Raw genomic sequence first — 25,066 nt, 5'->3', positions numbered from 1 at the left:
CAGATTTTGGTTTTACGCGGTTTCCCGGAGTCGCTAACGGCAAATATCGGGATGGATCCCTTGAAAATTACATTATCCGTTCCCTTCCTCATCCTTTCCACCTTAGTCTGTGCTCCGAGTCCAAAGACTTCGTCGGCGACGAGAAATTGAACTCCACTCTCTTTTACTTCTTTGGCGGAACTTGCCGGAAGCAATCGGCCTTCTGCGTCGGCACTCCTGCAACCGATCAGCCTCGTTCAACATCGCCGCTAACGCAGGAGATACGGATGCGAAGCTCGAGTAAGTCGATTCCGAAAGCTATCGTCGGTGTGATTACTTCCATTCCAGAAGCTCTCACTGCGAATTTCAACAAGATTGACGATCACTGCACATTACGTAGTTGTACAGGGATTAACCATCTGATAAAATGAAAAATGTACTGTTATGTCTAGCACTAACAAGAAGAGTGTTTACATCTCATCTGAGATGCCTGTGAACGAGCTAGTAGCATCGCGGGCAAGCATGTAGACAATAAACGTGATGTCTTGAAGTTCTTCAAAGCAATGCAAAATCAGGTACAGTGATGGAAGGTATAGGTGATGCGTATATATCATACAGGTAATTGGTAATATCGAGGAGTTGTACAACGCTACAGTGTTGACGACTAGTACGGTGATGTAACTGGCACAAAACTTCTGGTGCAGGGCCGTAACTCGGGAAACTAGATGGCAGTGTTTTATAACGAACAAAAATATTTTGTTCAATTTACAAAAATCCAACAATTTATTTATAGGTTGTGCAGGAATACAGAACACTAGAGCAAGAAACAATAAAACACTTGATTTTAGACTGTGTGGAACTATATTCTACCACGTGAGAACTTAATGTTGTAGAGTGAGTTTCAACATTCCACAACGCTTGGTAATGACTATATATCATTACTGCAATCGCAATAAATAAAACTTTTAACAGTCAAATACGGAATAATTTCATTCAGTTATTATACTAAGGTTGTGAAACGAGTCCTCATCGGTAATCAGAATAAAAACATTATTGGGCTCTATGGTTACTTGAAAGACGAAAAGAGAAGAAAATAAATGCACTCGAGACCATTGAAAATAAAACAAATAGATCAGTCCAGATGAGAAAGTAAAGGACTATGAAGAACTGGAGACTAGCGTCATGCTAGCTGTTTTCCTTTATTGGTCACATCATTCCTCCATCACGGGGGCGGTACTAGCTCAATTGTGTCTCCTTTTATTTCCATCCTTTAGGAAACACTACCAGTGATGTGAAGCTCGGGACGTGATCGATCATTGTAGCAGTGGATGTCCTACATTCCATCGAGGTTGCGAATTATAGATGCAGAAAACTGATGAAACTATTAACTTAGGCAGGCAAAGAAACTGGCACAGGTAGCAATAAATGTTCTTCATTCTAATACATCACACTCGATTCCAAGGCGTGAAGTGCATTTGATTGCAATATGAGCCAATTCCTGGTTTTCCTAATTATACGAGCACGACCGAGTGCCCCATTGTCCAATTAACGATGGAATTTTCAAATATCTTAAGTTAGGCTATTTCTCGCCAACGGCCTTGGCGGAGTGGTGACACCCATTCCCGTCAGATCACCGTAGTTAAGCGTTGTCGAGCTGGGCTAATATTTGTGTGGATGACTGTCCGGTTTGCCAAGTGCTGTTGGCAAGCGCGGTGAACACAGCCCTTGTGAGGCAAAATCAGCAGCTACTTGATTGAGAAGTAGCGGCTCCGGTTTCGAAAAGTGGCATACCGTCGGAGAGCGGTTTGTTGACCACATGCCCCGTCATATCCGCATTCAGTGGCGCCTGTGGGCTGAGGATGATACGGCGGCCGGTCGGTACCGTTGGGTCTTTATGGCCAGTTCGGGCGGACTTTCGTTTTAGGCTATTTCTCGGATGAAATTGCCTGAGGAGAATTAAGACCATAAAAGCAGTTGTTCTAATTTATAAATTATTTTTACTTGTTATGTATGTTTCTATTCTTATACTCTAATCGTCAACCGAAGTGATCACATCCATTCTTCGACAGTCGCACAAGTGGAATACAAACCACATCGCCTCATGAGAATAAAACCACTGAGTCTAAAACAATATTTGCCACACTGTTTTTATCATGTTACTGAGTCAATAAATTTTATAGACATATTAAGAAAGTTGTCGAGGAGATGAATTTGTGAAATTAACATTGTTTAACCTAGCCGCACTGATGGTCTGCAGGAGCCTGAGGTGTGTGTCCTTCCGAACAATTGCTCGAAGTGGTGGGTGTAAGGTATGTATCAGCGTTTGGTGTCTGTGGTTCAAGCAAGTTAGAAGAGAGCGTGCTGAAAAGTAACGCCTCCAAATTTTGTATGGAAAAACTTACAGCTTTTGTTAAAACAAACTTTACTAAAATTCTACATCTTTATTTTTCATGTCTACGTATTTGTTTGTCTGATTAGTCACTCTGGCGACGGAAATAATACTTCTAACGAGAGACCAGTTCGTTGATACCGTTACTGTAGAACATCCGACCTGCAACCACAGCCTCACCACCGCTTTATCTCTATCAAAGTGAAGTCCTCGAAAGCGTTCTCTAAGTTTTAGAAACAAATGAAACTCGGACAGGGCCAAGTCGGGACCGTATGGAGGATGAACGATGACGGTGAACCCAAGGCTTCGGAATGCTGCCAAGTGCTGTTGGCAAGCGCGGTGAACACAGCCCTTGTGAGGCAAAATCAGCAGCTACTTGATTGAGAAGTAGCGGCTCCGGTTTCGAAAAGTGGCATACCGTCGGAGAGCGGTTTGTTGACCACATGTGAACGAGCTAGTAGCATCGCGGGCAAGCATGTAGACAATAAACGTGATGTCTTGAAGTTCTTCAAAGCAATGCAAAATCAGGTACAGTGATGGAAGGTATAGGTGATGCGTATATATCATACATTGTGGGAAACACAGGCTTAACACCGTACATCTCTGGTGTTTGTTGAGGCGCACTGTTGTACACATACATTTCATCAGCTACTCCATTCTGTTGCTGTTGCCACAACGTCAAGGTGCTGTGCTTTTCCAGCAGGAGAGAAACTATGCACGCACTGGACTGGACAATGCAGGATCAACGCGGGGGACCACGTTGTGGGAAACACAGGCTTAACACCGTACATCTCTGGTGTTTGTTGAGGCGCACTGTTGTACACATACATTTCATCAGCTACTCCATTCTGTTGCTGTTGCCACAACGTCAAGGTGCTGTGCTTTTCCAGCAGGAGAGAAACTATGCACGCACTTCTCACGTCTTCAAACGCATCTCCAAGATAGTCGTCAAATCCCCTGGCCAGCAATACCACCACATATGTCCTCCATCAATCATATGCATGATGGGACGAAATCAAATCCGTTCTGAATTCCTGGCAACATCCCTTGACCACTTACGACTCCAAAAAAAGGTAGAGTGTTATATTGCGCCTTCCAAGATAACATCCGACACCTCTGTGCTCGTGTTATTACACAATTACAGTTCTGAATTGTATCTAGATGACGCCTCACTAGATGCTGAGATTTTTGTACATGACATTCTGTTCGTAGGTGCTTGAACCTATGATTATAGTAATTACAATGTGTAGCCCACGTAAATGTACCTTGATTGATTTAGAACCATTGCGTAAGGTTGTACCTTTCTCCACTAGGCGACGCAAAATACGTACGTTATGATTGCAAGAACAATTGCTTGCCTAACCTATCATCAAACTCGACGGTAACAATGAGAGGGGTTATGAAGAAAGATAGTTCGTACTTTACTGTCCCATCGATGTCATTAAGTATAGAGGAGCTCAGTAGAACAAGGACGCAGCAGGAAGTCAGCCGTAACGTGTTGATGGAACAGGGAATTCGTCAGAAGTTATTCACGGAAAACATTTAATTTACGGCCGAAAGGGGATTTGTACGCCACTCGTCCCAAATTCAGTCATTGCAGCAGCTCTATTTTTGGAAGACTATGTTTTCCTTGCGCCAAATCAATTAGCAAATATCAATGGAATAACTACGAATGTTTGACATCTTATAGTTTATGAAACGATTTGATCGTAAACAGTCTACTAACAACGTTCAGTATAACTGCCTTCTGTGAAGTAAATGTATCAATAAAAAGCTATACACAGGGGGTTCCATTTAACTATTTCGCCTCAATTATACCTTGGTATGTTTAAGATGCGAGTGATACGTTTTCATCTAGACGAATTAACTGAACTAACTGAATCAAAAACAATGACCCACATCAACGTATAAACTAAATCGTATTCACTTTTTTTGTAGTTCATGGGCGTAACTGCTTTGTTTGTCTGACAAGAAATTACGCCGTAAACGTTAGTTTCAAATTGGTCAGCACTGCTTTAGCCTGAGAAACTAATTCGTCTACCCGATCCTATGAAATGGCCAAAATATAAAGATTCATGTAACAATACATAGTAGACAGTTGAAAACATAGAGATTAGCTTCACTGAAAAAGTAGGAAACATAAGATCACAATATAAGCTTGAAATGTAGCAAGTTTGGATATAATCCATTTGTTATGTTTTCTGCTCCCAAGAATAACTAAAAATTTTTCGCTTTTTCGTTCTATATCCAAGTATGTTCGCACGTAATATACCGTCAGCACAGGAATATGTAAGATTGTTTTTTTTGCGTGGAATATCATTTAAATTAATAGCTCAGTTGGTTACAGTTATATTCCTGATTACAATAATGCAATTAGTTTTTCTGCAAGCCTTAATAAATAAAAGATACAGATAACTGGATTTACGACAGCGTTATGTAATGGAAAAATTTTGCGAGGTAATAAACAAAGAAAGGTTATTGTTACCACTCATTCGAAAACATGCACTCCCGACTTTTCGAGAACTTATTTGAAATAATCTACAAGTAATTGACTTAAGAAATAATTGATACCAAAAGTTCAGACTTTTTATATTTTAATACTGTATTTTGCCTCAATGATTGAAAAGTGCTGAACTTTGGCAATATATTTTTTTCAGAATCAAACAACACCCCTCACTAATTAATTTAGTCACTAATTGAGATTTGGAATAATTCAGAATCGTAAAAGAATAATTTCAAAATGGATGCCATACTCGTAAACAGAGGATTCCAGAAACCGAGTAATAATTATGTTTTATGTACTTTTGTGAATTATTAACATGCAACATTTTTCAAAACCAAACAATAGTGAAGTCTCGGAGTCGTTGCTGAACAGTAAAATTTAACATAACCAAATTTTAAAGCATTACGTAATTTCAGAATTCATATCATATTCTTAGGCCTGTCATTAAATAGTCATCCTCTACCAAAATCGATAGTCCATGACCGGCCATTCTACCGTTAACATCTCTATGCCGGATCGCGGCCAGCCTACATGTAGCAACTCCATTGGTCGTGTTAGTGAACATATGTAATGATGCCTGATTCCGTTACAATCGTGTCCGAGCAGTACACCGCTAACAGCTACATGTCGGATCGTGTAAATACCACCACATCATTATCCTAATGGTCACACAACCGTGTTTGTTAAAGTGAAACTGCGCCCCAATATAATATGAGCAATAAATACATGTGTGAAGACTATGCACCTGTGCCATTGCATTTTTCCTGAACCGTTCGTGTGAAACTGTAAATCTGAGACTGTACTAATGTTCCAAGAACAATATTTATGAGACAGCTTTACGATTTATGTGACTATCGTAATATTTATTTAGTGCGTACTGTTTCAACCATATTTCTCGCGACGTACTTTGGTTCTGCCAACGTTAGTACAGTAATTTCTCGCGACGTACTTTGGTTCTGCCAACGTTAGTACAGTAAATATAATTAGGTTAAACCACAGTTAAAACTCATTTCTTGTGCTGCCTACATCGTTCGAATTTCCCTTATCGGTTATCAGTTCTCAGTATTTCGGTCCACCGAGTCGAACGGTAAAACCACAAGTACACGGAAGGTCACAAGCTGCTGAAAGCTGATGTTGAGAAATGTATTTTCCCATTCTCTCCAATTATTGATCCTCAGCTGCAATACAAAGTAGACGCAATGGCTCCACATCTACACAGATGGCTCATTAGTGGAAAAAGAAGGAACAGTTGGCGTAGGAAAGTGCAGAAAAATTTTCTCTTTCTATCAAACTTTAGGACCACATCGCTCAAATTTCGAATTGCAGTAAGTCAGCTAAACAACTATTTACAAACATTCGAGGAAGGTGTCAAATTTTGTGACTCCAGAGGTGCGATAATCGCAGTTAATACACAAGATCCAAAAATAGTTCAAGTTAAAGAAGTACTAACAGAAGAAGAGGATAAATGCAATGCAGTGGATGCCATCTCACTGTGGCTTAGAAGGTGATGTAAAAGCAGATTTTCTAGCCAAATAGGGCCATGAACGTTAGACCATCTGGGAAAAATTAACCTATAGTATTCTGCAGTGAATTGCACCATTAACAGCGTATTTCAAGAAAAATTAAAACGACTCAGTTAAATTTCATGAGGGTAATATCCGGAAAACCTCATGGAGGACTCAATGGTACTTGATGTACCGAGAAGCACTAAACATTCTCCTCTACCGTACTGAACATGACTGTTTGGCTGACACCTGCATAAGATCTCCAAAGTGCCATCTCCAGAATGTGTTCTGTGTCACAAAATTGGTTCGATCACGAACAAAGAACGTTTAAATGGCTCTGAGCACTATGGGACTTAACATCTGAGGTCATCAGTCCCCTAGAACTTAGAACTACTTAAACCTAACTAACCTAAGGACATCACACACATCCATGCCCGAGGCAGGATTCGAACCTGCGACCGTAGCGGTCGCGCGGTTTCAGACTGAAGCGCCTAGAACCGCACGGCCACAGCGGCCAGCTACTAATAATGAAACAGTTGCTTATTTTCCATTGTCATAAGTGAAGTGTCATTTGAATGACCGAGACAAACATTTTTCTTACAACAGGTCCACATCACAAAAGAAAATCACTATTTTCGGGTGCATCACATTAATTACTAATTTTGTTTACACTGAATTGCGGTAGAGTAAGAAATGATGCTGGCCGTTGATCTACTTATTTTTCTGCATACCGAGCGTCCTTAACACAATCCGGAAAATGTCCCTACGCAAACTGATAATTCACAAATGACTGAAATATAAGAATAATGTTCTCCTGATAAAAGGAGATATCGAAATTTATATTGGCCGACATTTCCTTAAAAATACTTTACACAGTCGAGAAACTTCCTTATCAAGTCACTCTGATTGTTCCAGGTGGAATTTGAATTATTTCAACAGTCTTTTCGTTGTCCTCTTGGATGCCGGAAGTATCGTTAGGTCCAGGCCAAGAGTCCAACAAAATCAACGAATTAATTTCTGCACTTATTTAGAAACCGTTTCGAATAAACTGTTAAAACTTATTCTTTCATATTTTTCCAGATTTTGATAAGTCGATTATGAGATTTTTGCAACTTTGTATTTATTTTTGGCCCTAATATGTCTTGAGGTCCCTGAAGACAGATATATAGCTGCAGAAAAAGTAATCCCTTCACTGGCGTTGTTGTGTAAGTATGTATCATAGCTTTAATTGATTTCACACCAGTCTCTGTCATTTTTCCCCTCAAAATGATGCAAGTGCGGTTTTCTCGCGGTTCTTTCACGATACGTAACTGATTGGCATTAAACATAGCAGATATAGGGATAACAGCAACTTTGTCTTCACGTCAGCTACGAATTAATGGCATCTCCTCTACACTTTTATTTGAAATAAACCTCAACGGAACGGTGCTAGGCACTACAGTCTGGAACCGCGCGACCAGTACGGTCGCAGGTTCGAATCCTGCCTCGGGCATGGATGTGTGTGATGTCCTTAGGTTAGTTAGGTTTAAGTAGTTCTAAGTTCTAGGGGACTGATGACCACAGCAGTTAAGTTCCATAGTGCTCAGAGCCATTTGAACCAAACCTCGACGTCTTGTGACTTCCTATAGTTTCTGGTTTCTTGAATCTGCTTACCCAGGCCGAAGAAGACTTTAGATCAGCAATGTTCATCTCAATTGCCATCTGGAGGGCCCAGTCTCATAGATATCCATCGGTAACGGTGCAGCGCGTCTCAGGAGCTTCTCTAAATGGTTCAGATGTCAATCAAACTCCTTTAAAGAGCTGTTGTTATGTTATTTATTCAAGTTTAGGGCTTATTAATTGGGAAAGGGGGGCAGGAAGGTGGTGCTGGTGTTTTGTGGCCACCCTATACTGTAGATCTTTCGGTTAGTCTTTCTTTTCAGTTGTGCGAGTTTCATTTCGATACATGTTTATTGCTTCATACAAGACTTTCTTCCAGTCAGATTTTACGAAGCAAAACAGGGTTTGCACATTGTTTAACATTAAGAGTTAGACACAATGAACATTAATTCAGTTTTATCACATTATTAACGCTACACTGCCGCAAAAGCAGCTGATGATTATGATGAATATTAAATAAGTTGAAAATTTGAATGAACATTATCTGTGGATAATGGTTTCAGAGAAACTGCTTAGTGTATTCGTCTCTTGGTCTCCCTCTACGATTTTTACCCTCCACACTTCCCTCCAATACTAAATTGGTGATCCCTTGATGCCTCAAAACGTGTCCCACCAACCGATCCCTTCTTCTAGTCAAGTTGTGACACAAATTCCTCTTCTCCACAATTTAGTTCAGTGCCTCCACACTAGTTACGCGATCAGCCCGTCTAACCTTCAGCATTCTTCTATAGCACCACATTTCGAAAGCCTCTATTCTCTTCTTGTCTAAACTATTTATCGTCCATATTTCATTTCCATACATGGCTACAATCCATACGAATACTTTCAGGAAAGTCTTCCTAACACCTAAATCTATACTCGATGTTAATATATTTCTCTTCTTCAGAAACGCTTTCCTTGCCATAGCCTGTCTACATTTTATATCCTCTCCACTTCGACCATCATCAGTTATTTTGCTCCCCAAATAGCAAAACTCATCTACTACGTAAAGTGTCTCCTTTCCGAATCTAATTCTCTCAGCATCGCCTGATTTAATTCGACTACATTCCATTATCCTCGTTTTCCTTTTGTTGATGTTCATCTTATATCCGCCTTTCACGACACTGTGCATTCCGTTCAACTGCTATCTGTGACAGAATTACGATGTCGACGGCAAACCTCAATTTTTTAATTTCTTCTCCATGGATTTTAATTCCTACTTCAGATTTTTCTTTTGTTTTCTTTACTGCTTGCTCAATATACAGATGAATAACATAGAGGATAGGCTACAACCCAGTCTCACTCCCTTCTCAACCACTGCTTCCCTTTCGTGTCCCTCGACTCTTACAACTACCATCTGGTTTCTGTACAAATTATAAATAGCCTTTCGCTCCCTGTATTTTACTCCTGCCGTCTTCAGAATTTGAAAGAGAGTATTCCAGTCAGCAGTGTCAAAAGCTTTCTCTACGTCTGCAAATGCTAGAAACGTAGGTTTGCCTTTTCTTAATCTATCTTCTAAGATAAGTCGTAGGGTCAGTACTGCCCCGCGTGTTCCAACATTTCTACGGAATTTAAACTGGTCTCCCCCGAGGTCAGCTTCTACCAGTTTTTCCATTCGTCTGTAAAGAATTCGTGATAATATTTTGCAGCCGTGACTTATTAAACTCATAGTTCGGTACCCCTTCACACCTGTCAAAACCTGCTTTCTTTGGGATTGGAATTATTATATTCTTCTTGAAGTCTGAGGGTATTTGGCCTGTCTCATATATCTTGCTTACCAGATGGTAGAGTTTGTCACGGCTTTCTCTCCCAAGGCTATCAGTTGTTTGGACGTAGGTCTTGTAGTGCTCTGTCAGTCCGCCCCCGTTAGCTGAGTGCTCAACGCCACGGAATGCCACGCTAAGGGGCCCGGGCTCGATTCCCGGCTGGGGCAGGAGATGTTCTCCCCTCAGGGACTGGGTACTTTGTTGTCCTCATTATCATTTCATCCCCATCTCCGACACGCAAGCCGCTCAATGTGGCGTCGAATGCAATAAGTACTTTTCCTCGATGGTCGAACTTCCCCGAATGACGGACTCCCGGCCCTCAATGCCGAACGCTCATTTCCATTTTTTTTTTTTTTCAGTGATGTATCAAATTCTTCACGCATTATCATATCTCCCATTTCATCTTCATCTCCATTCTCCTCCATTTCCACAATATTAGATTTATGTGGTTGTCCAAGCTCAAATCATTACGTGTGGATACGTCCAGAGATAGAATATTTTGATTCCAGTGCTGATCAGTGATGGTGAAAACACACAATAATGGCTATTAGCGACAGGTTTCTAGCGTTATATTATACTTTGTTATGCTGAGAGTCAGTCCCCGGTATTTTCATCGAGCATTGGCCATCCGCACGTCTTTCCTGAATTGGCAACGTTTTCCAAATGGTTCAAATGGCTCCGAGCACTAAGGGACTTAACATCTATGGTCATCAGTCCTCTAGAACTTAGAACTACTTAAACCTAACTAACCTAAGGACAGCACGCAACACTCAGCCATCACGAGGCAGAGAAAATCCCTGATCCCGCCGGGATAACGTTTTCCAATATTATGATCTCTGTAGATGAGAGATTCAGAGGGATGCTATTTGGGAGTATATATTTTTGTTTAATTTCTTCATTCGCAGCGAGGTAGTAAGTTTAGTTTACTCATAAATCCAATATAATATTCATAACGCAGCGATAGGCACTCGAAATTTTAAAGAATTTGGCGTCGTGTAGCATAAGGTTCAACTCTGAGTCCTTCGTTTGTTCTGGTATATATCGTCCGTCCAAAAAGATTCGAGATTGATTTTATTCCTGGCCTATAAGTGATGTCAACGCAGTAACTACGGTGGCAGTTTAAACTAAAAGTTAAGAAAAAAAACAGATGAGAAGTCGACCAGTCAGTTGTGAGAAAGCAGTGTTGGGTAATGTCTGCATGCAGGTGGTTGTTTGCGCGTACGACGTATAACTCGTAAGGTACATTCGTCCGAGTCACACTGGCCCCAACCCAGGCTCGTAGTCTGAGGTACGCTAAGCTGCATCTCTCTTTCACCTTTGGCGTTTCCGGAGGGACGCTGACTAGCGCTCGGTACGAGCAGAATGTTGTTGTTGCTGTTTTGCCTTTCTTATAACAGGAAGGTGATGGGTTGTCCCAGAGGGACAATGGTCGCGCACACACTGCCCGTGAAACTCAACGTGCTCTGCAAAAAGTGCAGCAACTTCCCTGGCCAGCACGATCTCTGGACTTTCCTCCAATCGATCAAGTGTGGAATATGATGGGACGGAAAGTGACGTGTGCGACTCGTCAACCAACAGCAGGCGTGGCCCAACGTATCCAAGGATGGCATCCGTCATGTGTGCGAACGACCGGATGCCAGAGTCAGCGCCTGCATTGTCGTCTGTGGATGCGACACCACGTACTAATATGAGTGTTTCAGCATGAGTCGATACCTGATACCTCAGAACCGCTTATGCTATTGATCTGTAAATGTAATCATTTCATGTACTCCATGTGCACCGTTGCAACAGTAAGTCTTGAGTGAATTGGAAACCTCTAGAAGGTGTACTAATTTTTTTCGGCAGTGTTTTAACTTGCAGTGTTAGAATTTGCAACTTTTTTTTCTTTCTGCAAATCACATAAATATTTATATACGGTGTAATAGAAGATAAAAAGAAATACTTTTTATGTGACAAAAATGTCACAGGCGCACCGTTTGCCGCTAGGGGTCCATAAAGATTTTGACGCTAGTAGTGTCCAGAGATAGTGTTTAAACTGCCGTGCGATAAATATTATTTTAGAGATATTACTGAAAATATTCGTTTAGATTAACTCACAACTGCCATCTTCACGCTAGTTATTGTGTTTCACGCATAATGGCTGCAGCTTCCGTCAAACGGGCAACCAGTTCTTCAGGAGTGTCTGTCACTGTCTCGTACACCAAATGCTTCATCTCTCCCCTCAAAAAGACATCCAAATGGCTGACGGTCGGGGGACGTGGTGGCCACGTTACTAGTCCCCCGCACCCAATCCGACAATTGGGGAAAACAGAGTCTAAAAATTCTCTGATATCAAGGGAAAGGGTCGTCGCCCCATCATGATGGAATGATAATCGTTGCCCGACTGCTGGCTGGACATTCTCCAACATTTCTGGTAGCATTTCGCGGAGAAAGATACAGTAATTTCTTACACCGAGCGTGTTAGTCAGATGATATGGCCCAATCAGAAAATCGTGAACAATACCAGGATGGTAACTGAAGAAAACTTGACATGCCAAGATCGTTAAGAAATCATTTTATTGGGGGACCAGTATAGATGACCGGTGACCACCAGTGTGACAATATGTTGTAGTATTTTAAAACATAAGTATTAAAGCATAAGATACGATGATGACTGCATAACTGTGTAGAAACCCGTCATCCAATAAAAAGGTTTTTAGCGTTCTTGGCTTTTGAAGTTTTCTTCAGTTACCATATTTTGCAGATCTTCCCCATACTAACAACGTCAGGAACATAAAATACCAGGATCATCTACATCTACATCTACATGGTTACTCTGCAATTCACACTTAAGTCCCTGGCAGAGGGTTCATCGAACTATTTTCATACTACTTCTCTACAATTCCACTCTCGAATGGCGCTTGGGGAAAAGGAACACCTAAATCTTTCCATTCGAGCTCTGATTTCTCTTATTTTATTATGATGATCATTTCTCCCTACGTTGGCGGGTGTCAACAAAAAATTTTCGCATTCCAGCAGAGGACAGACAAGTGTAATGTAGGCTGTCTCTTTAGTGGATTTGTCGCATCTTGTAAGTATTCTGCCAACAAAGCGCAGTCTGTTTCGCCTTCCCCACAATATTATCTATGTGGCCTTTCCAATTTAAGTTGCTCGTAATTGTAATTCCTGGGTATTTAATCGAATTGACAGCCGTTAGATTTGTTGGTTGTGTTAGTCAGTCGTTAGCACGAAGATGTCAGCTATGCACTGATGTAACCAGACGAAATTATCAGAAACCTCTCTAAAACAATAGTCATGACACGGAAATTTCAGCATCATCTCTGAACATCAATAGCGTCAAAAACCTTCATGGACCCCTAGGGGAAAACGGAGCGTCTGTTACATTTTTTTACAAAATTTCTTTTCATCTCCGCTAAGTACAATAAAATTTTATATACGAAGTTATTTTTACACCCTAGATACGCAAAAAATATAAGTTTTTGTGGGTAATGTTGACTACACCTCCAAGACAACCCACCGCTGATCTCATGATTTTGCGTTCGGTGCTACACATGATCCCCTGACGTGCACTGTAGTGCTATGGTAACTGTTGCGGAGACATCAATATTTAAAGTGGTCGCCATCACATTGTTGTGGCCACCAGAGCATCTATCTTCTTCGCAGCGTTGTATTTTTCAGCGTACAGAATTCGAGATCTATAATGTTCTCGAACTTTTACGGATATTCTAGAATGTTAACGAATCTTTTCGAAAGTTCTTGAATATACCGGAATGTTCTAGAATGCAATTTTAATACGACACATATAGTACTCAAACGGACTCCAGCAGAATTGTCTTAACCGATGGCCTGCCTCTGTGACCGAGCGGTTCTAGGCGCTTCAGTCCGGAGCCACGCTGCTGCTAAGGTCGCAGGTTCGAATCCTGCCTCGGGCATGGATGTGTGTGATGTCCTTAGGTTAGTTAGGTTAAAGTAGTTCTAAGTCTAGGGGAATGATGACCTCAGAAGTTACGTCCCATAGTGCTCAGAGCCATTTGAACCATTTTGAATCTTAACCGATGAAATGTGAAACTCGGAGTAGAGCCAGACAAATAATTTGTCGAAAAAGTGTATCCGCTGATAGAGAGAACGTAAACAAAGAATGGTTGTGTGACTTAAGAATTTTAACAACAAAAAATGGCGCACTTCAACAGACAAATAAGCGAATATAGAGTATGGTGTCAGGGGAAGGATAAATATTTAAATCTATTGACACAATGATGAATCAAGACGAAAGAGTGAACTCCCCAACAGAATTCCTAAATTCGCTCAATGATCCAGGAATGCTCAAAAATAAAAAGTGTAAATGTTAACCGAAAAGTTAAAGGCAAGTCAGAATTCATACCATTCAATCTAGTCAACGGCCGTGCCAAGGTGGATACACCGATCCCCGTCAGATCAGCGAAGTTAAGCACCGTCGGACGTAGCCAGTAGTTGGACGGGTGAACATCCGCCAACACCACTATTTCCCCTTTACGCCAGGGGGGGATAGCAAAGGTGGTGGTGTTAAGTCCCTGATCACCAGTCTTTGCGCCAGTGTCCGGAACTGAATTCCAAGCCTGTCCGCAATGTCTCATAAAGCGAGGGCGTGCGACACTCTTCACGGCGAATCGTCCTATGAATGGAGACGTCAAGCTCGGCGCTCGCCTGGTGCTTTTCAAGGGGAGTAGGTTATGTGCCGGCACCTGGTTTCACCCTCTCCGTTCTCTCATCATCTACAGCTTGAACATGACATTTTGCAACACATCGACATCTACCGCGCTTGAAAAAGGCCTGTAAGGCCAATCGTGCAAGGTCTAAAGGTCTAATACATTGATTGAATGCTTGTGAATACCAGCCGAGGTAGAGAACTTCAAAATGTCCTTTAACAAATATATGCCTGTGGTGGCCCTCATGAAGAAAGTGACTGAACGTGACCCTACACTACACACACCTACACTTAACAAATGTACTTACGCACACAGAACTCACAGTTCGCGAAGCAAAGGTGCCTGCGAGCGCGAAGGATACAGACAAGCCTTCCAATTGGCTGGTTGAATCTGCTCTTCGGGGTCTCCCAGCCATTCATGTCATACGACTTCACTTCAGCTTTAACAGGCTCCAATTTCCTGTAAGATTAGCGTACATTGTAACTTAATAAAAAGCAAAGGGAAACATTCTAGTGTTTCAGAGAGAATTTACAAGATTCGTGGTTCAAAAATGGCTCTGAGCACTATGGGACTCAACATCTGAGGCCATCAGTCCCCTAGAACTTAGAACTACTTAAACCTAACTAACCTGAGGACATCACACACATCCATCCCCGAGGCAGGATTCGAACCTGCGACCGAAGCGGTTCCAGACTGAAGCGCCTAGAACCGCTCGGCCACTCCGACCGGCAGATGCTATACAAATGACATGATTAATTTCAAAGCTTTCCCAACTCAGCAAAGAAATGGAAGCTGGGCCTTTTCAGCTAATAGAAAATGATACCACTCCTCTAACTGAAGAGACAGCTAACTTGCTTTCACTTAAAACAGCAATAGATTATTCAAGATAACGAAATTATCATTACATTTCTACAAGACCCAATACAAACATACAGGAAAGGCCACAAGCTGTTGACAAAACATAGCGTACGATGCATGTGACGTATCCTTTATGTCATTCATCAATTCTTAATAGTAATGTTTCGGCTAATATCATACTGCCACGTTAATAAAAATAAATCGTTTCATTCTATTACATTTAAATAACAGTTAATTACTCAAATCGTTAATGCAGACGGAAATTTCATTGTGATGAGAGACTGGAATTCGATAGTAGGAAAACGAAGAGAAGGATAAAGGCAGAAGAACATGGACTGGGGAAAGAAATGGAAGCGAAAGCTACATCGTACAGTTTTGCTTAGAGCATAATTGAATCACTAACACTTGGTGTAATGATCATGACAGAAGGTTGTATACGGAGACACACATAGGTTTCCGATAGATTACATAATGAGAGGGCAGAGAATCTGAAACCAGATTGTTGTAAAACGTTTCCAGTGCAAGATTTCAGACTTTGACCATAAGTTATTGGTTATAAAGCGCAGCTTAAAACTAAATAAAATTCGGAAACGTAAAAAATTAAGATGTGACCTGTACAAATTGAAAGAACTGGACGTTATTGAGAGTTTTAAAGTGAGCACTAGGCAACGTTTGAAACGGGGGAAAGGGGTACAACAGAAGACAAATGGGTACCTTTGAGAGATGAAGGGGCGAAGGCAGCAGAGAATGCAGCAGAGGCTTAAATATGCGAAAAGACAAAGCCCAGTACAAATATTTGGAAAACGCATGATGTATCGACTCTAGCTGAGGATAAAATATAAAAATGCAGCAAGTGAAGCAGGTAGAAAGAAATACAGACGTGTAAAAATGAGACTGACAGAGAGTGCAATTTTGTAAAGTAGGAATGGCTGGAGGAGAAATTGCAAAGCGGTACAACTATGAATGACTATGGAGAAGACAAATGCCACATATAGGAAAAATGAAGTACATGTATAAGTATTAAGAGCACCAGTATTAAGCAAAGAACGGAAGGTTGAAAGGTGGAAGGAATGTGCACAAGGGAAACGAACTCTAAGACAATATTATAGGAAGAGGAGAGGAATTGGTTCAAATGGCTCTGAGCACTATGGGACTTAACATCTGAGGTCATCAGTCCCCTAGAACTTAGAACTACTTAAACCTAACTAACCTAAGGACAGCACACACATCCATGCCCGAGGTAGGATTCGAACCTGCGACTGTAGTGGTCGCGTGGTTCCACACTGAAGCGCCTAGAACCGCTCGGCCACACCGGCCCGCAGGAGAGGAATCAAATGAAGATGAGATGGGAGAGATGATTTTGCGAAAAGAATATGACAGATCAGTGGAGTAGACGACATTTCCTCGGAATTACTGAGACCTTTTGGAGAGCCTGCCGTGACCAATGTTTTTCATTTGGTATGCAAGTTTTTGAGACAGACGAAATACCCAAAGAACTCAAGAAAACTATAGTAATAACAATTGTAAGTCGGCCACGTGACTACAATAAAATGCCTGATGACCGATGTGGAGAGTTGAGTTCGACAGGAGAGTCCGTGGGTCTACTTCCGGGTCCGATACCCTGCCAGCTGGTACAATAATCGCCCCCCACATTCATCGCACGGCAGATGGTCTCATTACTTCTTGGAAGTTTAACTCAACCTGATTAGTATTTTGATAGAAAGTGAATACTAGGAAAATATTGTGTCTAACGTCGTGCTGTTTAAAAAAGAGTTAAGTACTGTACATACTTTATTCAGTAATAAATGTTGTGTACTTGCAAGGATATAATGTTTTATGTGCGCTCAGTACATAATAGGGAAAGGTTACAGAAACCAAACTCGTACAGAAACCAAACTACAATCTGAAGAGTCAAAGAGCATGAAAGGGTAGCAGTAGTTGAGAAGGGAGTGAAACAAAATTACAGCTGGTCCACGACGTTTTTCAACCGGTCATTGAGCAGGCACTGAAGAAACAAAGGATAGATCTGAAAAGTGTTAAAGTTCAGGCTGAAGAAAAAGAGCTTTGAAGTTTGCTGACGACATTGTAAATATGTCAGCGACGGCAAAGGATTTGGAGAAGCAGTTGCGGGAAATGGATAGTTTCTTGAAATGAGACTGTAAGATGAACATCAACAAATATGAAACAAGGCTAATTGGATGTAGAGTTAAGTCAGGCGATGCTGAGGAAGTTGGATTAGGAAATGACACTAAAAAAATAGTAGGTTAGTTCTGTTGTTTGGGCAGAAAAATAACTGATGGTGACCAAGGTGGAGAAGATATAAAATGCAGACTGCGAATGGGGAGAGAAGCGTTCGTGAAAAAGAGGTATTTGTTAACATCGAATATAAATTTGAAATCTACGAGGGTAAGTCAATTACTATCCGAAAAGTAGTTATAAACTTTTATTCTAATCAAATACGAAACTTACAAGAACATCATTTTTCGACATAGTCTCCTTGCGTTTCTACGCACTTGGTCCATCGTTGTACAAACTTCCCGATGCCCTCATAAAAGAAGGTTCTCGGTTGAGCTGCGAGCCAGGAATGCACCGCTTCTTTCACTGCTTCGTCCGAGGCAAAACGACAGCCCCATAATGTCTGTTTGAGTGGACCAAACAAGTAATAGAAGGGGCAAGATCGGGACTATATGGAGATTAATTCAGTACTTCAAATTTGAGTTTCTGGAGCGTTTCAGCAGTGTGGGCAGCAGTATGCGGACGGGCATTGTCGTGCAACAACACAACTCCTTTTGACAGCAATGCTCGGCGTTTGCTTCGAATTAGCCTGGCAGTAAGCATCTCACTGTAACGTACACTGTTAATTGTTGTGCCCCTTTCCCCATAGTATTCCAGTACTGGAACTTGTGCGTTCTAAAACACCGTAAGCATCAGTTTTCCTGCGGACGGTTGGGTCTTGAACTTTTCTTTCACGGCGAATTTGGATGTTTCCATTCTATAATCTGCCATTTACTCTCCGGCTCGTAATGATGGATCCATATTTTGTCACCAGTAATGATCCTGTCTAAGAAGTTGTCCCCTTCGTTACCATAGCGATCCAAATGTTTTTTTGCAGATGTCCAAGTGCGCCGATTGGACATCTAGCCATACTAACTCACAGAAACAATCTACTTCAATTTTGCTAGAAGATAAACTGCTGCTAACAGCAACAAACACGTCTCCGCCAACTATTTAGCCTATCCTTGCCGAACACAGTTAGGTCTTTCGCAAAAATTTCGACTTAACTTATCTCCGGCTTTAGCCAGTTTGCGGTGCCTATAATGCTTTCCAGCGACAGTGCTTTCTATTAGCGCTTGGAGCTCTGGTACTTTCCTAGCACAGCTACGACAGTTTACAACTGTTATAGTGGTGGTTCCTAGAGCTACGTTCTTCCTGTGCTCAACCTGCACCCTTTGAGAATGAAGTCCTTTTTATGTTTCACCGAGACCCTCTAACGTAAAAAAACCGCCCGCACACGCCACACAGCCCCTGCTACCCGTGCAGCCACCTCCTGCGTACAATGGATTCCTGATCTATTTAGTGGAACCCGAAACCTCACCACATTACGGCGCAAGCCGAGGTGTCTGCAGCCTACACCGTCTGAGGTTCTGATTCAGACCTTCCTCTTGGCTCTGTACCAGAGGTCCGCCATCTGTCCTCAAAATGGCTCTGAGCACTATGGGACTCAACTGCTGTGGTCATAAGTCCCCTAGAACTTAGAACTACTTAGACCTAACTAACCTAAGGACATCACACACATCCATGCCCGAGGCAGGATTCGAACCTGCGACCGTAGCGGTGGTTGCGGTTCCAGACTGTAGCGCCTTTAACCGTTCGGCCACTCCGGCCGGCGCCATCTGTCCTGTACTATGCTGCAAATGGTGAGCTCTGTTTTCATCTCGCCATCTGGCTACCATTTAGTAGCAGCAACAGAGTAATGACAATACCTAAAGAGCTGACGTCACCAACAAGTTGATTGCGTCTGCTAATCCCCCGGTTCAAATTGCTCTAAGCACTATGGGACTTAACATCTGAGGTCATCAGTCCGCAGGTTCCCCTGTTCACACGTATTTGACACTGAATATGCTTGGTTATAAAACACTGTGCTAGCGTCAGAAAAAATGTATTTCCATTTGAAATAATGATCACTACAATTCTGTTACTATTGTATGATGTAACAAGTAGTAAAACTGTAACAATAAGTTATCGATGATCAAACTCAGTAAAGAAACACTGAATTCTTCGTCTTCACGATATTATACCGTCTTTCGACAGTGTCTGTATCATAATTATGCGGGTTTTTATCGTTTATCTTCTGACTGGCAAAGTGGACAGATTCATCTTTCAGCGAAATAATTTCATACTCCACATTTCATTAATAAGCGGGAGGAAAGTGTTAGTTTTTGGCTGGTCGTATGTAAAGTACACAAGCGGCAAGACGCAGTCAATACCTTCGCTGCGCAGTGCCGATGGTACTGTTACCGACGACTGTGCCGCTAAAGCGGAGTTATTGAACGCAGTTTTCCGAAATTCCTTCACCAGGGAAGATGATACAACCGCTCGCTCACCGATAGATCTGTACCTACAGATTGGAAAATTGCACAGGTCGCACCAGTGTTTAAGAAGGGTAGTAGGAGTAATCCATCTAACTACAGACCTATATCATTGACGTCGGTTTGCAGTAGGGTTTTGGAGCATATACTGTATTCAAACATTATGAATCACCTCGAAGGGAACGATCTATTGATACGTAATCAGCGTGGTTTCAGAAATCATCGTTCTTGTGCAACGCAGCTAGCTCTTTATTCGCACGAAGTAATGGCCGCTATCGAAAGGGGATCTCAAGTTGATTCCGTATTTCTAGATTTCCGGAAAGCTTTTGACACCGTTCCTCACAAGCGACTTCTAATCAAGCTGCGGGCCTATGGGGTATCGTCTCATTTGTGCGACTGGATTCGTGATTTCCTGTCAGGAAGGTCGCAGTTCGTAGTAATAGACGGCAAATCATCGAGTAAAACTGAAGTGATATCAGGTGTTCCCCAGGGAAGCGTCCTGGGACCTCTGCTGTTCCTGATCTATATAAATGACCTGGGTGACAATCTGAGCAGTTCTCTTAGTTGTTCGCAGATGATGCTGTAATTTACCGTCTAGTAAGGTCATCCGAAGACCAGTATCAGTTGCAAAGCGATTTAGAAAAGATTGCTGTATGGTGTGGCAGGTGGCAGTTGACGCAAAATAACGAAAAGTGTGAGGTGATCCACATGAGTTCCAAAAGAAATCCGTTGGAATTCGATTACTCGATAAATAGTACAATTCTCAAGGCTGTCAATTCAACTAAGTACCTGGGTGTTAAAATCACGAACAACTTCAGTTGGAAAGAGCACATAGATAATATTGTGGGAAAGGCGAGCCAAAGGTTGCGTTTCATTGGCAGGACACTTAAAAGATGCAACAAGTCCACTAAAGAGACAGCTTACACTACACTCGTTCGTCCTCTGTTAGAATATTGCTGCGCGGTGTGGGATCCTTACCAGGTGGGATTGACGGAGGACATCGAAAGGGTGCAAAAAAGGGCAGCTCGTTTTGTATTATCACGTAATAGGGGAGAGAGTGTGGCAGATATGATACGCGAATTGGGATGGAAGTCATTACAGCAAAGACGTTTTTCGTCGCGGCGAGATCTATTTACGAAATTTCAAACTTTCTCTTCCGAATGCGAAAATATTCTGTTGAGCCCAACTTACATAGGTAGGAATGATCACCAAAATAAAATAAGAGAAATCAGAGCTCGAACAGAAAGGTTTAGGTGTTCGTTTTTCCCGCGCGCTGTTCGGGAGTGGAATGGTAGAGAGATAGTATGATTGTGGTTCGACGAACCCTCTGCCAAGCACTTAAATGTGAATTGCAGAGTAGTCATGTAGATGTAGATGTAGATGTAGATGTAGGAAGGTTCATGTAGTGTTTCAGATTCTTCAAACCTGCTCCTTCTGGTTATCGTTTTATTGTCATCAGTAACGTGCCAGACTTTTGATATATTCCGCCTAAAGCATGTTTCGTGTTAACCTCGAGATCTGTGACTCAGTAACTGTAAAAACAAAATATCAAGTCTCATTCATTTCACATTGGTTAAGCATTTGACCGTGAAATTTGTTTGAAGTTAGTTCTGTGTAACGGCTTAAACTTCTAATACCTTTTTTTATATTTTCGATCAGATCTAGAGACTCATACAACTATTCTTACTGATCTCACTTTATATATATATTAATATGCAATACTTTTATTGTATTGTTGACGTTGTCATTTATAATTCAATATTAGTACACCTATAGTTTCTTAGATATTCGTAATTATGGCAATGCTTACTTGTCTTTATTTCTAATCGTTGTTTCATGCATTGGTTGATAGCTTCCGAACTCTAACTCTTCCGACTGAAAGGAAGAGACGCCACAACTCGTGTATCTAAAACGTTAAGTTCATTATAAAGTTTTCTTCTGTAACATTTTATTTACTTTTACAGAATAGATACTGATATAGTATATCTCTGTTACAATAAAATATGTGATCAGCAGCACTATCTTTTTATCTCCCATCAGTTAAACAATGTCTTTATCTGGACAGGAGTGACTTACTGTCGGCCGCAGTGGCCGAGCGGTTCTAGGCGCTACAGTCTGGAACCTTGCGACCGCTACGGTCGCAGGTTCGAATCCTGCCTCGGGCATGGATGTGTGTGATGTCCTTAGGTTAGTTAGGTTTAAGTAGTTCTAAGTTCTAGGGGACTGATGACGTCAGCTGTTAAGTCCCGTAGTGCTCAGAGCCATTTGAACCATTTTTTGAGTGACTTACTTTTGTGCTGGCCGGGGTGGCCGAGCGTCTCTTTGCCATCGGTTTAAGTGACACTAACCTCTGCAGCAAATGCAACCTCGTTGATAGTGTGCCTCATCGTTACACATGTGGAGATCGGATTATCAACTGGAGGTGGACCAGGGAGAAAATTGCTCAAATAACAAGAACTTCAGCAAACAATGTACCGACTAACATTTTCTTCAGACCAGAGGAAAGTTACTATCCTCAGGCATCAAATAACGCAGTGATTTGGTTAATGGGCAAATGTGAATTGCAGAGTAGTCATGTAGATGTAGATGTAGATATAGATGTAGATGTAGGAAGGTTCATGTTACGTTTTTAAGAATATTGGGAGCGATGAACATATTGAATACAAGATGTATATGGAAAATGAATTCGAGAAAATACTTAAATATCAGAACCACAATAAGAGATATGGTAACATGCTCCGAATTGTCTTCAACAGAATGGGTATAGGTTAGGAACTGGACTCCTAGTAGAGAGGGAATGGGTTGGGTCACGTTCCCGACCCTAACCTCACCTGCAAGTCACACATGAAAAATAAATCAGTAGTACAGCAGATACAAGAATATGGCAACAAACATCTGGTGTCTGATGTAAAGGAAGATCTCGAACTCCTTATGGATGCGTTTAGAAGGGTGGAACTGACAAAAATAACAAGGCAGTGAAGGATTTTGAGATGTCGCTGTTCGGGACTACTCTTCTGTCCACGTAATTTACCCTGGAAGGAACACACATCAAGGATATACTGAATGATTAATTTGGGTCTGGGAAATGATGATGAGGAAACTCAGGCTGCAGAAGAAGAAAATGTGCATGCTGAACTGCCACCAGTTGAAGGTGACAGTAAAGGTGCTAATTTGTGCTACTGCTAAAGACTCGTTCTTTGAATGCTGCAATTATCTGTCATCTTGTTCATGTCATTTCATTGAAGCCATTTTTATTACAGTTTTTGTGGAATAAAAAATAAAAAAATTAAAAAAAGCGGTTCTAGGCGCTACAGTCTGAAACCGCGCGACCGCTACGGTCGCAGGTTCGAATCCTGCCTCGGGCATGGATGTGTGTGAAGTCCTTAGGTTAGTTAGGTTTAAGTAGTTCTAAGTTCTAGGGGACTGATGACCACAGCAGTTAAGTCGCATCTCAGAGCCATTTGAACCATTTGAACTTACTTTTGTGACTCTATAACTTATTCTGTCATGGGTTTTTATTTTTGTGTTGTCTTGTAAGTATCGCTCTCTATAAAATCAAAGGCAGATGGCAGCTGCTTTCTCCTTATCTTTCCACTTAACCTTTAGAGCCCAAAAACATTATCTGCTTAGGACGAATCTGGTCCACATTAGCATTATCCGTGTACAAAAATTGCATCTGATATACTTCGGATTACAAAATCTTTCTGTGATGCAAGTAGCTAGGTGATTAGACGATTAATTGTCCTGTTCTCATTCAGATGAGCACAACAGGTCGTGTAAACTATGGAATTATTTTAAACACATAGGCTGTCAATTTTCTTCCTTTAATGTACACTGCACATAAATTACATATCTTTCCTTAGCCCATTATCGGAAGTATGATATTGCTGATGTGTGTGTCACATTTAATAATATTTATTGCGTGTTATATGGGGACAGACACCTTCCCACACATACACATGTCGAAAGTTACAGATATAGTCTTACACATGTCCATCAGCTTACAAGACCAACTTTTGGAACGCGTCATGTAGGCAAAATCCTAACTAATCGGTAGCTTACTGGCTCTGTCGCATTCGGTTAGCAACATACCGAGTATTTTTCTGCCCTCACACACACATACACCGATAGACCATGGTCTAATACACAATCGATTATCATCAAACAGAAATTTGTCTTAACAGAAAGACCATCACTGATGAGTATGACACTTATAATCACAGCCTCTAATATTTTGAGAATGTTGTGCATCACACTTAGTTTAGAAAAACAAGAAGCTGTAAATAGCAATGGTCTAATAGCGATGGTCTACTTTGAGTCTCATTTATTCCGCACATTATCCAGTACACACTGTAACAAAGTTCAATGTTAACAACAGATATGCTTTGATCATAGTTTACGACATATCGTTAACTTCTCGTTCTCTGTGGTCAACTTAATCGTTTTATATGTTGATGCATCTATGTCGTATTTTCTTTGGTGTTCCGAACCGCTATGTTCGTTAGATTTTTCTACTCTTCTTCTTCTCGCCGGTTTCGGTGTTATTCGTCTTCTGTCAGCTCAGGTATCACATACTGAGAAGTATCACTACAGTTATGTATTTAGACGTATCGGATGGAGGTCCATTCAGATTTTGGTTTTTCGCGGTTTCCCGGAGTCGCTAACGGCAAATATCGGGATCGATCCCTTGAAAATTACATTATCCGTTCCCTTCCTCATCCTTTCCACCTTAGTCTGTGCTCCGAGTCCAAAGACTTCGTCGGCGACGAGAAATTGAACTCCACTCTCTTTTACTTCTTTGGCGGAACTTGCCGGAAGCAATCGGCCTTCTGCGACGGCACTCCTGCAACCGATACACCCCCTTCAACATCGCCGCTAACGCAGGAGATGCGGATGCGCAGCTCGAGTAAGTCGATTCCGAAAGCTATCATCGGTGTGATTACTGCACCCACTGCGAAATTCAACAAGATTGACGATCACTGCACATTACGTAGTTGTACAGGGATTAACCATCTGATAAACTGCAAAATGTACTGTACGTCTAGCACTAACAAGAAGAGTGTTTACATCTCATCTGAGATGCCTGTGAACGAGCTAGTAGCATCGCGGCCAAGCAAATAGACTAGTAAACGTGATGTCTTAAAGTTCTTCAAA

Source organism: Schistocerca serialis, chromosome 2 (assembly GCF_023864345.2).
Source record: "Schistocerca serialis cubense isolate TAMUIC-IGC-003099 chromosome 2, iqSchSeri2.2, whole genome shotgun sequence".
Classification (NCBI taxonomy): domain Eukaryota; kingdom Metazoa; phylum Arthropoda; class Insecta; order Orthoptera; family Acrididae; genus Schistocerca; species Schistocerca serialis.
This window is presented reverse-complemented; position numbering follows the sequence as displayed.